This window comes from Tenrec ecaudatus, chromosome 11 (assembly GCF_050624435.1).
Source record: "Tenrec ecaudatus isolate mTenEca1 chromosome 11, mTenEca1.hap1, whole genome shotgun sequence".
NCBI classification, from domain to species: domain Eukaryota; kingdom Metazoa; phylum Chordata; class Mammalia; order Afrosoricida; family Tenrecidae; genus Tenrec; species Tenrec ecaudatus.
In genome coordinates, this window is record NC_134540.1 from 138488026 (window position 1) to 138507985 (window position 19960).

Genomic DNA, 19960 nt, shown 5'->3' on the forward strand with positions numbered 1-19960 from the left:
TCCTGAGGCAATCTTAAAATTAATATTATGCTTCAGATCATTGCAAAAGGGACGCCAAATCTTGGATATTTCGTATTTATAAAATCATATGTATGAAGAAGAATGAACGGAAAATCCAAGTATTTAAGGATCTGATAGCTTAAATAGAACATGAGGGGCCAAAGGAAACGTTCACAGAAGCATGATTAGCTGCAGATGACTAGGTCATAGTTACATGTGGGACTGCAGACATGGGAATAGAATTATGTTTCGGACACATGGTTTATGTTAGACAGATGAACTTACAGGATAGGTGCAGAGCCTTCTGACCTAGGCAGTCGGGGCCTGACTCATGGCTAAAGGACCTCAGTGTTCAAGGCTCTGTCAGGAACATACCAGGCAAGCCCCCAGGGGAAGCTGTTCTTGCCCCGACTGCTTAGGGAAATGGTAGCGATCCACTTTCTCATGCACTTTGCCTAAGGACAAGACTGGTGACATGCCTAGTTAATATTCAGAAGAAAGTCAACGGGGTCTTAATCTATGTGGGGAATCTTCAAATGGCTTCTGGACTTTCACTGATACCTGTAGCATTCTGTAAATCCAGGACTCAGAGTTTAAGCTCTTATACATGGTCTTCCTCTGTTTTCACTGTCTCTCTAGGACATCTTTTTTGATAAAGTGGAGGGTCGACAGAAGAGAGGAAGGCCCACCATGCGATGGATGGACACAGTGGCTCTGACACTGGGCTCAGGCATAGAAACATTTGTGAGGAGGGGACAGGGCGGTGCAGTGTTTCATTCTATTCTGCATAGGGTCACTGTGGATCAGAGTAAACTCAATGGAAACAAAAAATAACAGGTAGTTTACCAAACATGATATCTGTTTCCAACAACTGTCCCCTCTTGATCCAAAGGATACGTGACAATCTTTCCCTAGCCATGCTTCTCAGGTGCATTCTGGGTTTACTTGTTCCAAGACGTAGTTGTGTCTTCTTCTGACAGTCCATGATACTTTCAATATGGTGTCAAAGCCAAGAGGTAATTTCAATGAATCAACTCTTCTCTAGTCTTCCTTAATCCTTGTCTATCTTTCACATGCACAAGACGTGATGAAAAATATAATGGCCTGAGACAGGTGCGCTTTAATCTTCAAATGACATTGCTGTGCTTTTATGGTCTACATAGGTCCTTATACAGCAGTTTTGTCCAATGCAATTAGTCCTTTGATCTCTGGACCGCTGCTTCCATGAGCACTGATTGTGGATCCAAGTAAAATTAAATTCTTGACAATTTCAGTCCTTTTCTGATTAACATGATGTTACTTGATGTCTAATTTGGTATTGATTGATAGTGTTAACTACAATTTCTATATTATTTGCTGTAAGTTACCATTAAAGCCAACTGCTTTTAAACCAATTGCACTAAACCAATTAAATTACCATTAAAACCAATTGCTTAAATATTTAAAATAAAATCATTTTCCCACAACTTTTCCAAATCATCATTTAAAAATACTATAAAAATCATTGAAATTATGAGATATATTTAGATATATATTTAGAAAATCTGCAATCTTATCAAACAAGTGTACATAATGGTTGTAGGAAGCATATTTGTCAGATTTGGGGGAAAATGACAATTTGGTGTTTATTTTTTCCAAGAAGATATAATATTTATGTCTCTAAAGATAAACACAAGCAGACAATTTCTACGTGGAACCCAATGAGGATGTTGAAAGCACTTTGATATTAAGGAAATTATAGTCAGTCTTATATAACAAAGGCTGTTTTTGAAATATTGACTGGAAAACTAATTATACAATATACATAAACCATAGTATATGTGGGTTTCCTGGAATGATGGACCTTTGGAAAACTCACTTTGAGTGGGAGTTGGGACTAGATTTTACAAAGGAAAGATTTCAATGTAGTGATGGCAGAGAAAAACAAGCAAACAATAAACAAATCACAAACATGTTGTCAAGTCTTAAGGTGACTGAATTTTGTGTGAGTCTCAGATATCTTCCATAAAGGAGGAACTGAAATCAGTATCCCACACAGGTCTCAGACAGACAGTGAGGAAAGACACACAAATGATGTATAGGGAGATTTCTTTGAAGAATTAAACAACTGAAATATAGGTGATTCGAAATGAAGTGATTTTCTTTGATTTATTAAAGAAATTTAACTTTTGCAAACCTAGAAAACTCTTTTAAAATGCTATATATTGCATTGTCATTGCGGTCTCATAATTTTGTATTACCAGTGAAAAAAAAAGTCCAAATCCACCATTAAATTGATCTTGACCAATAGCAACTATAAATAGGTATTCTGAGAATGCAAATTTTTACAAAAGAAAGCAACCTAGTTTTTCTTACAGGGGTTTGAACCACAAACCATGCCATTACCAACTCCTAGTCAAAAGTACTACCTGATTTTCTTTACATGGGGGATAGATGCCATCATTTTATAAGTTCAGGGACGTACTGGGAAGGAGTATCAGACAATATTCACTGGAAATGCATTCGAATCATCAACACCCACTCCCATATGTAGTTTCTGCTTTCTGGCTATCTTCTTGGGCACGTTACTTAACTTCTTTGAGCTTTAGTCTCCAATCTGTGAATGACACTAATCCTATTAGGACTGAGCGTTGTCAAAGCTCCAGTGGCCCTATCGGTTAGCGCGCAGTCCTTATAAGGATTGAGTGTTGTTAAATTAATAATTTTTACAACAATTAAGTATTCTAACACAATATATTTCATTAATTCAGCTCTATTATTATATTTTTAACAGATGAAGAACTGAATACTTAAACTCAACTTGTAAAATCAAGATTTGAACCTGGCATTTCCCATAAGCTCTGAATAAAGATGACTGCTTTGTCAGCTGCATCTATTATTATTAGCCCTCTTTAACTAGCATAATACATAAATATCAACATAGGTGAAAATGATGCGTTATCTTAAGATATTAGGTGAGAAAAATATACTGAAGACTTTTCCTTATCTCTGAATGAATGAAATAAAGTTTTCTTTTTTCAACAACTGTAACCTGGATCAAAACACTTTGAAAAACTATTACCTGTGTTATAATTTCATCACCTTGTTCTTTATTTTTTCAGGATTTTGACATTGACAAATCATGTGTACTAATAAAATAAATATCAACAAGCATTCTTATTAACAACCTCATTATTTATTAAGTGTAACGAGATTGAGTTCATATGTGCTATCCACATTCTTGTTAGGAGTTAAAATAATAAACTGCAAAAACTAGGTCAGCATGCACTCCTAAGCAAGATTGACAGCAGCTGAACGAGTTGTAAAGATCAAGAGATTACAGATTCAGACTTCAGTTGATCTGTGGAGGTGGACACATGGCAAGTATGATTTATCTGTACTTTGAAGTTAATATTTTCATTCAATATTAATTTAATGACATTTTAATGCTGTTTATGGAGATGAAACTGTCACATCTCCTCTAGGAATGTGATATGATTGAACAGTACACAAGTGAAATAATTTAGTTGAATTAAAAACTAAGAAAGAGAAATCATTGATCTGGAAAGCAGTCAGTTATTTATTTTAAGGATACATTTTTATTTATGAAGAAAATATCTTTTCACATAGTTAAAGTAATTGATCTATCTCTTTGTTATTGAGAGATTTCATACTTAATTTTTAAGCCACCAAATTTAATTATAAAGAAACCAACTTTACTCAGATGTTGTAAGCTTTATCCTCCTCAAGGAAGACTAATCTGGATTTAGGACTCCTGAATAATATCCTATAGTCATAATTATATACTATCCTATTAATTGTAATTGAAATCTTTATTTCTTTCCCCCTTTACTTTTAGTAAAGTTATTCTCTTTCCACACATGCCATTTATTACATTCATGTAAACAGAATTAGTGAAAGATCTTATTTAACCAACATCACATGGAATAAAATTATCATTGTATATGGAAGGAAATGATCACAATATCAATATGAAAAATTTGGAAGTGGACCTCTATTGCATATCTTGATTACTTCAAAATTATATGACTGATATGTAACATATTATGTATTCCAAAAATCTACAGGTACACTTAAAACTTTGTAATATTAAAATTCCATCACAATAAAGAGGAATGGTGAGCCATTCATTGTTGAAAAGAAATTTGAAAATCATAATGAAATAAAATGCTATCTGTGATAGGATCATATTTATTGCTGTCAAAGCCTTCGAGGATATCCAATCCATATAAAAGAACTTTCAAATATATGAACCAACAACAAAAGTTAGTGATGAAGAAATTGGAAAATTCTACCAATGACTTCAGTCAGAAATTGATAGAACATGCAATCAAGATGCACTGATAATAATTGGTCATTGGGATGCAAAATCTGGAAACCAAGATAAAGGAATACTAGTTGGAAATATGGCCTTTTTTATCATTTTATTTGGCTCATACAAGTCTTATCACAATCCATACATACATCAATTTTATGAAGCACATTTGTACAGTCATTACCCTCATCATTCTCAAAACACCAGCTCCCCGCAGAAGCCCGTGTCATCAGCTCCGGGTTTCTTTACTGCATTAGTTATCCCATTGCCAAAGTAACCCTTTCCTAATTTCTTCCGCTTTTTCTATTACTACTTCTCCCCCAACATCCTCATAAATTCAGCTGATGACCTTTGTAACACATTAATAAAAAGGCACATGTACATCTTCCAATTCCCAATTTCAAATCTACAAATTCATTTGAATCAATCTTCTTTAGTCCTATTACAAATGCGGCAACTTCCTAATGCTTAATAAATTACAATTTTTCTACCCATCCTCTGTATTTTGTTACCACTAGATATCTTCAGACCTGTCATTCTTCAGTTACCCACTTCTCTCCTGTATTTGCAGTCTCTCCGCCATGGATTGTTTGCGTTAGCTTACAGACATGTTTATTGTTTGTCATTGAAAGTTAACAGTAACTCTCCTTTCTTAATGATAGAATAAAGCTGAAGACCACTTGATAGAATTTTGCAAAACCAATGACTTCTTCATAACCAATACCCTTTTCCAATAACAGAAAAGGTGATTATGTACCTGGACTTCCCCAGACGGAATATATGAAATCAAATTGACTATACAATGGAGAAGCTCAATAGCAGACGAGGGGATGACTGTGGAACAGATCAGGAACTGCATATATTTAAGTTTTGGATTAATTTGAAGACAATTAAATTAAGCCCATGAGAGCCAATATACAAACCCGAGTTTATCCCATCTGCATCTCAGCAACATCTCAAGAATAGATTTGACGCAATGAACACTAGCAAATCTGATGAGCTGCGGGACCATAAAAGGAATATCATTTAAGATAGAGATAAGCTGCCAGGAGAAGGTGCAGCACCCCTGAGAGGAGAGGGTGTGCCAGCGGACAAGGAGGTCAGCTGAGGAGCACACACTCTGCACAGCACAAAGAAGTCACTGAAAGGGATATCACAAAGACTTCTAGGAATATGGCACCACTGTAGGATCGTCCTTGTGAAGCGCTCGGCATGTGATGAACAGATTTACGGGTGGGGAGATCCAAGTTGGGGGGACGGAATGCAAGACTAGGACTCACAGGCTCCTCGGGTTGTTTTGTCAGTTCTCCCATGAAGAATGTAGCTGTGCCCATTATGCCTGTGTTGCTTTCCACAGCACCCACCTGCGCTTGGGCTCCCTTAACTCTGAGGTGGCTACTCCAAGACTCTTCTCATTCCCACCCACCATCCCCACCCTGTTTGGTAGCTCACAAGGCCAGCATGGGAGGTGACCCAGGAGAGTCTATCCCTCATTCCTGTGGCAAGTTTGTAATTGGGATCAGTGGTTCTTAGAACCATGTGGGTAAGATCCACTTTCTCTCTGGTCATACAGTATCAGCAGGAACTTGGGCCATTGAAGACAGGAACAAAGTGATATATAAGGCCCATCTATCTTTTTGTTTTTCAAGAAGAAAAACAGTTTTCAGTTTCAATTACAACAGCTATTTCAATGTGCCAAGTAATTTAGCATTTATTAGAAGGTTCTATTCATATATTTTGCATATAGTAATGGTTTTATATACAGTGCTTTTCAAAAGTGTTATAGGTTAGCTATTACTCTCTTGAGTTTTTAGCTTAAGGTCCTTGGCTATTTATTTTGCTTTGTCGGCTTTTATTTTGCTTTGTCTAGATTGCTACTACTTGCATATATATATTGAACTTTTGGGAAATATTATAATCCATGAATTGGAGATTAATAAATGTACAAATGTATGATTTCAATGAATTGTCACCCAATTATCACTATTGCATTTAATTTATTAATGCAATTTCTTTTTACCTTCCAATTTAATTTCAATATATGAGACTAAGTCAAAAAATATTGTAATTAGAATACAAGTTCATTCATACATGGCCATTTTCCAAACAAAATATATCTAATCAATAGATAGATGCAAATTCATTCACTCGGTAACATGCATGTCTGAGTATCATTAAGGTGCTTTCATTTAAAAAGTCCAATCTAAAAAAAAAAGATTTCTGAGGAGATTTTCTAGGCAATTTAAATTCAAGGTATAAAAATCAGCTTAGAAATGTATGTTAACTTTTTTAATTCCAAAAAATAATATTGATATATATTCTCATGGATCACAGGAGGCTTAGAGAGGTTATTAGAAAGAAATTTTTAATAAAATTGAAAACTGCCTTGGTGAGAAGAAGGAAAAGAAAGTTGTTTCAATGAAATTTATGGTTCTTTCATGACAATACACTGGCTTATTCTTCAAGAGTAGCATGAACTACTATGGCAGTCGCATAATTTCTTGTCAACTTGAGCGAAGGGGTAGGATCTAGCCTGTCAATCAGCTTGATGACCTCATTTGGAGGCACAATGGAGATACATAGCTCACTGGAGGCCAGACCCATTCTTGCTACCTTCCTTTTCCTGCTGTTGAGACATTCAGAGCTGTAGGAGACACATGGAGTCACAAACCAGCATTGAGGTGCTTCCATTGCCACTGGATCCATAAGGTTGTTTACCCACTGCCCTATGATCTTCCTGTATCCCATGTGCTGTGTGAATCTAAAGAGGAATGTATGGACTAGTGTCAAGCATATGGGCTAACATTGGACATATGCACTTGATCTGGACTCGGCTGGAATATTTTCACAATATACACGTGCTCTTGCATACAAAGCTCTTTCTTATACACATATGAGTGTCTAGGAATTTGTTGCTCTACTCAACCCTGACTAATACAACTGCCTATGAGAATTTTCTTGGGAAATCTAAACCATCCAGTCTACATACATGATCTAACCCATTCAGACTTCTGTCTGTTCCTCAAACTCAAAGGCCATATAAAAGTAGTCTTCTATGAGTCCCAAAAGTATTCTAAAATGAATGTGTTATAAATCTAAGAACACAATTCTTTAGCGAGGGGCTAGAGAAATGCAAACAATGCCTTTGGGAGAGTAGAGATCTAGATAGAGGACATGTCCACGGAAACAAAAAACAGCTTCACATTTTGATGTTTTGGTGTTGTTGGGTTAATAAAGAACTATATTATTTTATGTGTTAGGCTGCTAACCACCACTCGAGCAGTTTGAAACAGCTAGCCATTCCATGGGAGAATGATTAGGATGTCTATTCCTACCAGAAGGAATCAATGTGCAAACCACGGAAAGTGAAATGGGCTTTAATTCAAATTCATCTGTAGTGCTTGCATTACCTTATTTCAGTTGTCGCACTTAGGTGAAACTTCCTCATGTGGGAAGAAGTAGATTACTGGTATCCTAAGTAAACTGGCAGTTGCTGGGTTTCAGCTTGGATCTCTTAAATTGAAGGTGCCTGTGTTAGTTACTTAATCTGTTGTCAGTTTAAGATTTAAGAGTGAAGGGCTGGAGTTTAGCCTGTCAGTCAACTGCATGACCTCCTTTGGACTCACTAAGGAGAATAATAGCCATGGAGGGGCACACAGAGTCACTTCCCGTGAGACATTCCTGATCAGAAGCTACATGGAGTACTTTGATGCAGCCAGTGTCCTGGGAGCTGGAAGAGTCACAAGGAGACCCCTGTCAGCACTGAGATGCTTACAATGCCATTGGATCCATAGGGTTTACCACCTGCTGGCCCATAATCTTCCTGCATTTGGCATCATTGCATGTGTTTCATGAGTCTGGAAAAGACTTTATAGATTAGTATCAGACATATAGGCTAATATTGTATTTACAGACTTGATCTGGACTAGGCTGGGATATTTTCTCAATATGCAATTGCCCTTGCATATAAAGTTATCTCCTATACACATCTGAGTGTCTATGAATTTGTTTCTTTAGTCAACCCAGACTAACACAGCGCCCAATGACTAGTGTCTTGGGATTCCCACATGAATTACTATTTCAATGCCTTCCTTGCTTTATTATTATATACATTAATCTGTAGACATGATTCTGCTTTGGGAATGAATGTTTTTCTGTTTTAAGGTATATAAAATCCTGGATTGAGGGGACTGCATATAGAATAGGTATTTGGGGGTGGAGGAGAGTACAGGGGTGGTGGGTAGTGAGTGGTGAGTACAATGGCGGTGGGGAGGTGGTGGTAAAAGGGAGATGATATCAAAAAGTCCAGAAAGAAAAGTAATGTTTGGAAACCATGGTAGCAATTGTGCAATAGAGCTTGACACGATTGAACTATGGAATGATATATGTATTAACACCCAATTAATTATATATTCACAACATATATGTAAAACAAAAATATTTCTAAATGACTGTGTTAGACAGGGTTCTCTAGGGAGACAAAAACTAGATTGCTAATAATTTTATATATATATATATATATATATATATACATATATACAGATAGATAGATAACACAAGAAATGAACAGTTAAATTATAAAGCAGTAAAAATGCCTAGGTGCAACTAATTTCCGTGAGCAAGTTGTGAGACACTGGCAGTCTTTCAAGTCTTGAGGGCCACCAGGTAGTCCTCTGTAGGGAGAATCCTGGCTATCCGAACACAGGCAGAAAACAGCAAGGCGGGTCACCAACAGTCAGCCAGGTCACCAACAGTCAGTCCCCAGCTCAAGAAATGTAAATTCCAATTGTATGGCGAATCAGGCCTTGAAAGAACCTCAAATGTCAGCGACACTGTCCACAGGTTAGGTGTCCCACGGGTAGTGTAGCTTGAAAATTGAGTCACAGAACAAGCATAGCAGCCATATATTGGTGTGATGATCAAAGAGCAAGAGACAAGAAAGGTGAGGCTCACCTAGCCATTTATCTCTCTGCCCCTCAATTAATCCCATATGTGTTTATTGGCCAGGCTAGCATAATAAATTAACTTCCTCAATGACTAAAATAAATAACTCTTTTTAGATATTGTCAACAAATTTTTTTATTATTTTTATTTTATGCAATTTGAAACGCTCACTTTATAAGATGTCTGAACCTGTTTTAATACCAGTTAAAGTGATTAATATTTATTTACACTTATCTATTTATGTAAGTAAAAGTAGTACATAGTCCATATTAAAATGTTTGTACTAAAATATTGAAAATGTAGTTTTATAGAGTTTGGAAATATTAAATTCAATTTACATTGTTACTAGATAAAAATAGGATGTGAAAAAGAAAATAATTCAATAATGCCTATTTCTGTACTATACTGATATGAAATACATTGAATTTTCCACATATAATCTTAATGGTACATGGCATAGCACTTTGCTATTCCTAGTGTATTCTATATACTTTCATTTCCATCATTCTTTTATAGCAGATAGAGAAATTACTAAAATTTTGAAGAAATCATGCATCTTGGTTTTGTGTTTAAATGCCTGTGGGCATTCAAATTCCACTACACCTTTAATATAAAACCTCTATGACACAGAATATTTATCATATATGTGATATATATTTTAAAAATATATTTTCTTTGTTTTATTTTAATTTAAGCCATTTTATATATTAGCATCCTAAAATTAATATCCTGTTTTTAATAAATTTTTATGAGCTTAAATATTCATTTCACTTCATCTTATTTAACTTTTCAACTTTACTAATAATTCTTCACACATTTTCTTACCTTTTCTCCTCTTTTGAAATAAGAATCCTTAAATTTTTAAGTTATGTCTATGCAGAAATGAGTTAAATACACTGTAAGAAATAGTATTGATAAAAATATATTAAATATATATTATCAGTTTAGGTAACAATAAATTTGAACATTTCAAAATAATGGTTCTTGCTAGATAGCTTCATTTGAATTAAGTAAATTTAATAGGATAAATTTAAGATGTAGTAAAAGAAAGAAAAATAATATAAATAGACAAAATTTTCACAATTCTAATTTTGACATGTAATATATTTATAGCAGTTGGAGTTTTCTTTCTATTTCAAACTAATGTTTGCCTAAATCACTCATGTTATGAAATTGTAAACCATTCAGCCAGCTGAAAAAGATATTGCAATATGAGACCAGACAACAGTATCATTAAAGATTAATTGAAATGGAAGTTTTAAAAATGCATGCATCAATCTTAGCACTTTTTGATGAAAAAAAAGTGTGTGTTGATGTCTTCCTTGGGATGGCTTTATCTTTGGATAGTACACTCAGGAGTTATCTTTGTCACATGAAAGGTCATCAGCAAGATCCGGCAACTTCTGACAAGGAAAGTCACATAGTGTTTCGTAGTTTTTGGCTATGTGTTCTGGAAGCTGAAAAAATCACAGAAGATGAATTTAATAAAATTTTATCTTCTCTATCTAAAACTAATGTTTAATATCATGTTATTACTGCTAACATTATTCCAATATGACCTACAATGAGAATCTGTAATCTGTGTTTGCTTACATTGTCATTTTAAAAATTGGCATGCATATGCATGCATGTGTCATATTTAAAGTTTCAGATATGTGCACATATATATATATTTACTATAGGAAATTAAATTTTGATGGATATGATTATGTCTGTATTTAGAATATTCTACAAAATATTTCCTTGGTCTATTTTTGCAATATTCCAAAATTATGTTAACTTTACTTTAGAGCTTTATTCACTCATTCAGTACGTTATTTAGTAAATATTTTGTGAGTGATTCTTAATTGATTTCATTGTTAATGTTCATTTGATTAGCATAAAAGATATGTGTTCTATCACATTCTTGTTACAAATAAAAATGGAAGAAAACTACTAAAGACTAACAGTAATATCATATTTGCTACTATTTGTTTTAAACTCTAAATACAGGTTGTTAGTTTTCCCAAACACTGGAATAGTAGAAATACTCTTTGAAAACATATGAGTTAGATGCTGGCATACATTCTGGGGTTTTCAAATAAGTCAATTGATTGATCTTGCGATTAAAAAATTGTTTATTGTAACTAGTTCTCCATGTTCTTCTTCTTCTATTTTTTTTACTTCATTTGACAAATAACATGGCTAAAGTGGGCATCAAAGTCACAGTTCATGACTGAAAGGGGCAGAAGCATGTCGATCCCCAGGAATCTTAGGGTTCATGGTGATAGCCACAATGCACGTTGTATTTCCTCGATTTGAATGCATAACTCTAGAAAGTTTAAATTAGCTCTATGCAACAAGACTTAATGTGATTAATATAAGAACTTTAATTATTAGCTTCAGTGTACAATCGTTTATTAAGAAAGTCATTGTATTTGTTTCATTTCTAACTTAGAATGCCGCTAAAGTTACAACGGCTATATATTTTTACAGGAGTAGACTGTGACCTCCTTGTCTCACCACTGGTAGATTTGAAGCACTGACATTCCAGTTAACCTCTAGAAGATTTGACCACTGGGCCTCGAAGAGAGTGTGGAGGATGTGATGTGGACCATCACAGAGATGCGTTGACACAATGATTACAATAATGTGCTCAAATTCGGCAGTACTCTTGGGAATGACACTGGCCTGGGAATGTTTCAGTGTGTTGTACTTGAGTTGGAGCCAGTGCCCACACAACACTCACAGCGAAACAAGCTTATTGAGATATAAACTTCTACTACTCTAAGATTTACTAATTTGATCCTTAAATTGTTGGGATTTTTTTGTTATGCTTTGTTTTGTTTTCAAAAAGAAAATCATGTTCTACTTTTTATGTGGGATTTTCTGCTACAATGGTGAATCAAAAAATTGCAATAAAAGATCACAATAATTCTCAAAACTGAATATATTTACTGTTCTGTTCTTTTGTGGAAAAGTATAAGAATGTCTGATCTAAATTAACTTAACACAAATTGATCCAGATAAGGGACATGTTCAGCTCTTTATGTATATACATATCAAGTGTACCAACCACTATTTAGGAGTGGGGATCCAAGGGACACTTCAATATTTATTACATCATTCCAAGGCCATATTGATCATACATTTAATTAATTCCTTTCTATTGTGATAACTGGAAATGCTTCTCTTTGGTGAGGTATGTGATGGTAGCTGGTAGCTGGTACTGATTTCCCAAGTTCCTCATGCCTGATATAGGAGACAGATTAGTCTCTACAACTATAAATATGCCTGTTATCTTCTTTGGGTGCCATGAGGTTTTAGTTTTCATATTATCTAATTGGGATTGAGGTGAAGCTTGAGGAAGATATTGTCAGTTTTGTATTCTACAATATGGAAATCTTATCTAATGAATTTGTTTCTATCCTTTCAATGAGCCATCACTTGGCCCACTTCCTTCAATGTTTCTTGTTTTCATCCATCTTTTCTTAACATTCTGTTGACAGGTAAATGCTGCCTTTTAAAAAGTAGTTTGATTGACAAATAATTCACATATTGTATTTCAGTAGTTCAATTATACTAAAAGAGTTATGGGATCATCACAACCAGTTTTATGGCATTTCTTCTCTCTTGTATTCAGTGTTGCTACCTCTCCATTTCCTAGAAATCTCCCCTGCCATGCTTCTAAGAAAGTATTCATCTAGTTACTGTCTCTATAGATTGACCTCTTCTGGGTATAATACACAGAAAAAAATACAATATCTAAACAAACAAAAATAACAGCAAAGATGACAGAATACAACTATGAAAAGTCTCAATAGAAAAGAAAGCAAAGGTGTTTTGGCAAGATGGCTCACAGGTAAGCAGCCCACATTGGGAGCTCCGTGGTGATCAGGGAACCTGATGTCCAGGAGGGTGAGTGTGGTGACTTGATTAAGTGACAAGGCTCTCATGACAGTCTGGATTACATCCTCAGTCCAGGAGATAACCTGCACCCACTTAGAGCCTCCTCCAGAGCCCCAGAAATCAGCAACCTGGTCCCTGGTGCTCCCCAGCCTGCACCGACCACCCTACTTCAGACCCTGCTACAGCTCCCACCTGCCAATCAGCACCGCTCAGTCTGACCGCAACACCCAGAGCTAGCCAGCTGCCATAGTGTGTTCTCCACAACCACCGCTGGACTGCCATTAGGTGACTGTCTGCCCACAGCAACCTCTGCGGTGGGATGCTCCCTCCTCTGAGGCTCCCTTCCTCCCATGTTGAGGCAGGGTCCCCTGCAGAGCTCAGGCCTCTCCCAGCACCCAGCCTTGGCCCTAGCGATCCTGGCTAGACCCTGTCAGAAGTTGGCCTACGATAAGTTTAATCACCATTGCCTGTGACGGTTCTCCCCACCATTGCCTAACACCCCACCACTACTACCTCTGCTGCAGCAGCAGCTCCTCTTGGCCTGCCTCCCTCAGTGGTGATAGATGCCCCCACCAGTGCCTGGTGCCCCACCCTCTGGCAATGGGCCTTTCCTACTGTCACCTGGTGCCCCTCCTATAGTAACACTCTCCCCAATCTGCCCAGCACCTCCACCCACAGCAGCTAGGCTTTCACCATGGGAGCCACCTCCACCAATGGCAGTGGGCCTGTCCCTGCCTTCGTTCTGTACCCATTCTGTGGCAGCAGGGCCTCCCCCATCATTGTCTGGCACCCCCATACACAGAGTTATACTAGATGCCAAAAAACTCAGCACTCCTGTGCTCTGAGAAGCTTACCAGACCTGCCCTCCAAATAGGGAATCCTGGCTGTCCAAGGAGAGTAAAACACTAGGGAGATAAAGAAGTAGCCAGACACCACCCTCTACCCCCAGCAAAGTTGGATATAAACAGTCCACAGAAGCATCCATACCAGCCTAAAAAAGTGAGAGCCCAGGGTTCTTTGGATCTCTGGAAAATGGCACCAGGCTCCACATAGACAGCAACCAACCACCACAACATCAATGTAAAAAGAGGAGAAACAAAACGCATTGTCAGAGGAAGTCCTGAATCTAGCGATATTCATAGAACAAGTAGAAGTTGAGCAGCAGTCTCCTATAAAGGTACCCAAATAAGAATATGCTAAGACTTATCAGCAGACACCATGAAGAAGAGGAGAGAGTGGAATAACAGCTTTCAAAACTTGAAAGAAAACAATTCAAACCCAAGAATTCTCTTTCCAGTCAAATTATCTATCAAGATGGAGAAGTAAGAGTCTTCCAAGACAAGGAAAATCTCACAGAATATATTAAAAGAAACCCAGCTCTACAAAAAATTCTTGCTGACCCAGAGTGGTACAAAGAAAAATATTCACCAACCACTAATAGGAGACCACCACATAGGCCAACACATCGAAAACAGCCTCTGAGATAACATTGGCTTAATGAAAAGGAAGTGAGAATGAATCATATACTCACTTGCACAATGCACTAAATAGGGAGAAAGGAAACACCCAACATAAGAGATACGAGAAGACATCACAGAGTACACTGTTGGATGTTTTAACTCTGAATATAAATGGACTGAACTTGCCCATTGAAAGACAGAAACTAGCAGAATGGCTTAAAAAGCACAACCTATGGTTCTGCTGCCTACAAGAGACAGCTTGAAGACAGAAATAGGCTGAGAATCAAAGGTTGGAGAAAAATATACCAAGCAAATGGTAATTCAAAAAAAGCAGGGGTTGCACTCCTTATCTCTGACAAAATTGATTTCAAAGTGCAAGCCAAAACAAGAGATAAAAAGGGGTCCTATATAATGCTCAAGGGATCAGTAGACCAAAAATGTGTGAGCATAATAAACATTTACACACCCGAGAGACCCCCAAAATTCGTCAATCAAATGCTCCAAAAGATGAAAAACAAAATCACAGGCTCAACAGTCATATCAAATGACTTTAATACACCACTCACTGAAAAGGATAGATCACAGGGAAGGAAGTTTAATGAAATTAGGGTCAGATTACACAGTACTATGAAGGCCTGTACTCCAATGGATTCCATAAATTGGAAGACATGGACAAATACATGGAAAAACAATACCAGATGGATGTCAAGAACCTCATCAATAGACCCATAGCAATAGAGGAAATAAAGACGGTTATCAAGGAAATACCAACTAAAAAATCCCCCTGGCCATGAGGCTTAACAGGAGAATTCTACCTCGCATTCAGGGAAGACCAGACACCAAATCCTACATACTCTTCCAGAGCACAGAAGAAAATGGCAACCTCCCAAACTCTTGCTATGTAGCTAGCATAACACTGATACAAATTCTGATGGTCTATAATACAAGGTCTAGGTCCCTAGGGCTGGATAAAAACAAAGTCAATTAGGAACCTAATACCATGTTTAGTCTCCCATTGAATGCCTATACACTTAGGGTTGAGATTTTTCCCAGTGACAGGATGCCCAACATGGTCCTCCCACCAAGAAAATTGCAAGCATCTTTTCTGAGATACACATGCCCTTTCCCCACCATTTGACTTGTAAGGTTGACTCCAGTAAGGTTGTAAGATTGACTTCCCCAGCACTTGACTCCAGTAAGGTTCACTCATCATTCTTGTATGAGAGTCTCTTGATTTGAGGTGCAGTAGAGCAATGTTGTATGGCAGGTACTAACTGGTCTTCCTTGTCTTCCCACATCATGCGAAACTGAGCCAAGTGGGGTGAAGCTTCCCTTCTCAAAGTGGCAATTCAGATGTACAAAATATGGAGTGATATTATGTCCCTGAGTACTAGTCAGGCATGCAACCTCATTGCTTGGGAGACTAAATTAGAAGATTACATCAGAATGGAAGTCTGCCTTTGTCTTAGTGTTTACTCTTACAATAGTGGTCTCATATTTGTCCTTCTAAAATTGACTGATTTCATTCAACAAAATGGTTTCCAGGTCTGTCCATATCATGAGGTGACTCATGGTTTTATCTCTATGTTTTAGGGAAGCATAGTATTCCACTGTGCTTATAAATCAATGTTTCTTTGTTCATTTCCACTAATGAGTTATTGGACTGTTTTGAGCGTCTTGCTATTGTGAACTGTACTGCAACGAACATGGGAAAGCATTTTGCTGTTCATGTTCTGTCACTTAATTGGGGGGATTATATACCAATACAGGTATTTCTGATTTGTATGTGATTTCTTTTCCTCGATGTTTTAGATAATGCCATATTGCTTTTCAAACTGGGTGACCATATTTCCAAGCCCATCAGCAGTATACAAGAGTATCAATCTCTCCACACTCTGTTCAGCATTTGTTGTTTCCTTTTCTTTTCTCTCTTTCTTTCTTCCTCTCTCTTTCTTTCTTTCTTTGAAGTGGGCTATCATTGTGGGTGTAAGGTAATAGATATTACATCAAATTTGGATTTGCATTAACCCAATAGCTACTGATCATGACATTTTCTATGTGTTCGATAGACAGGTGAGTATCATTTTGGGGGAGCTGTCTCTTTCTTTTACCCACCTTTAAAGGAATCCTTCTTCTTTCTTTATTAAAGTGTTTCAGAATTCTATAGATTTTGCTAATTAGCCCCTCGTCCATTGTACAATTGCTACAATTCTTTCTCCCAATCACTATGCTCCTGTTTTACTCTTTTGATGAAGTCTTCTTTAGTTCATATGTTTTTTTATTTTTCGTAGATCCTAGTCATGTATTTTGCCTTCTAGTGTGTGTACTAACTATAATATATTTAGTAGTATGTGTATACCTTTAAATAGGTAACTTAAGTTGCCCCGATTTTCTCACTGACCATCTTTAGAGATCTGGGATTTGCATCTAGGTATGTAATACATCTTGAGTTCATTTTTCTTGCGCATGGGGTGAGATATGGATCCTGCTTTATACTTCTCAGGTGGAGATACATTTTTTCCAGTATTGTTTGTCAAAGACGCTGTCTTGTTCTTTTATTTTCACTTCTAGTTTTATAGCATTGTCTTCTGATAAAACAGGTTTTAGACCTCAATATTTTTTAAAATTTGTTAGTGCTTGCTTCTTGACCTAATATTCTTAAGAATAGTCTGGGTGTACTAGGGAAGAATGCATACTGTGATGTTGTTGTTGGATGGAGTGTTGTATATAAGCCTAGGAGACCAAGTTGGCTGGTGTGTTGGTTAACTCTTTAGCGTTTTCAATGAGTTTATTTCACCTGTGTTTCCTTGAAGTGGCATTTTGAAGTCTTCTGCTATTATTTTTGAGATGTTTACTTCTCTCTTCAGTTCTGTAATTATTTGATTAATATATTTTAGATTACTTTTTAAGGGCATATATGTTTATTATGGTTATTTCTTATTTAATTATTGTTCCTTTAGTCATTATATAGTATCTATTATTGTCTCTCATTATGTTATTTGACTGGAAATCTATTTTTTCAGAGATTAATATTTCCACAACTGCTTTTTTAATAGCCATTTGCTTTATTGTGATGGATTTTCCAAGACTAACTCATTCAGATGGAGCTTTGGTGTCTCAGTGTTTTAGCACTCAACTTGTATGATAAGAAGCTTTATCATGCCAACTTGGCAAATAGGCATATGTGGGTTTAATCAGGTCACAGATTGATTGGAGGTAAAATATATAAATGGCTTGGCAAGGCCTGCTACTCTCTCTCTTACTCTCTGGTGATTGGACAAGTATGTGTCTGCTTAAGTTGGTTCTCTGTTTCAGCTTGTGAGCTACACTACCTGTGGGACAAGCCAACCTGTGTATCCTGTCACTAGAACTTGAAGCTCTTTTGTGATTTGCTTCACCGTGCTGTTGGTGTATACATCGCTTGAGCTTGGGGCTGGAGGATCCTGTGATTTTGCATTGCTTGAGTTCAATATCCCATCTGGGCCTGCATCGTTAAGCACCTGAGTGGTTGATTGCTGATGACCCCCCTGCTGCTTGACGGTGCTTGCATTGCCTGTGGGAATACTCAACTGTCTGCTTCCCTTGACCTTGGAAGACTTCCAGTACATTAACTGTTCCATGGAGTTGAGTTGAAATGAGCTGTCAGTACTGCTATGTGGACTAATTAGCTGTTATATTCCCTCGTACTTATGGTAGCTGCATGATTTGTTGTCAATTTGAGTATTAAAAGTACAGGGGTGGAATTTAGCTTGTTGATCTAGTCACCGCTTGATGACCTTATTTGGAGACATTAAAGAGAGCAATAGTTCACTGGAGGCAGGACACAGATTCACTCCCTATGAGAAATTCCTGACAAGAAGTCACTTGGAGCTACCCTGATGCAGCCAGAGCCCAGAGTTAGAGGAGCCACTCAAAAACCACTGTTAGTGCTGAGATGCTTATAATGGCACTGGATCTACAAGACTTCTTACCCACTGGCCTGTGATCTTCCAGTACTTGCCATCATTGCATGTGTTTTGTGAGTCGGAAGAGGACTTTAAAGATTGGTATTGGACATTTGGGCTAATATCAAATTTATGGGTTTGATCTGGACTGGACTGGAATGTTTTCTCAATATTCAATTGCTCTTTTATATAAAGTTCTTTCTTATACATACAAGAGTCTCCCTGGATTTGTTTCTCTAGTCCACCTCGACTAACACAGTGCTATCTAAACCTAAACTGCTAACAGAAAGGTTAGTGGTATCAAGTCACCCAATGATCTACAATGGGAGAGAAGACAACCAACACTTGATAATGTACTATTCTAAAGATTGCCCCAAACTACCTGCCAATGAGTCAATGATGACTCCTATCGGACAGTGCAGACCTGGCCCTTTGAGTTCCCATGATTAGTTTTTCATGGGAGTACAATTACAGCTTAGGAAACCCTAAGGATCAATTATGCTATGTCCTCGAGGGTCACAGTGCGGTGTATCTAAATCAATGAAAACAGCAAAGATAGCAGAAGCAATTTATTTAGGAAAGCTTGCTTCAAAGAAAAAAAAGAAAAGTACATTTTTTTCAATTGAAATGAATTATATAGTAATTACGGAAGTAAATATTTATATTGTGCTAGTCTGGGTACTTTAGAGAAATAAATCCATGGAAACTCATATGTACAAGAGAGAGTTTTATACAAAGGGTAAGTGCACATCAAGAAAACATCCTAACCCAGTATTGCCCAAGCCCACAAGTCCAACATTAGTCCATATGTCCGACACCAATCCACAAAGTCCTTCTCCATCTCACAAAATACATACAATGATGCCGACTGCAGGAGGAAAGTTGAGTCAGTGAATGTGTAAGCATCTCAGCACTGGCAGGGGTCTCCACTCGGCTATTCCAGCACCCAGGGTTGCATCAGGGTAGGTCCATGTGGCTTCTCCTCAGGAATGTCTTGCAGGAAGTGAGCCTTGCCAGCTAAAGTAAGGAATTGACTAAGGCAGCTGCACCTTGGTATGACCATCAGAAAGCAAGACACCGGAGAACTAGAAAGGCAAGGTTCACTGAGTCATTTATTTCTCTGCCTTTCAATTAATCCCACATGTGTTCATTGGAAAGGTTGGCACAATAAATTAACTACCTCATATATTTATAGGATTATTTTTCACAGGAGTGCTTTTCTGTTTCTAAGTATTATCAATCTTAGTACCCAGAATTAATATTTAATCAAATCCATCTTTTGATTTAGGGAAAAAAATGGAAACTAAAGACATGTGTTAAACTTTTTTTTTTTAACAATTTATTTGTGAATTGGAAAATACTTTGAATTTGTGTGGGCTCATTACATTTTTCAGGGAATTGTGGTCTCA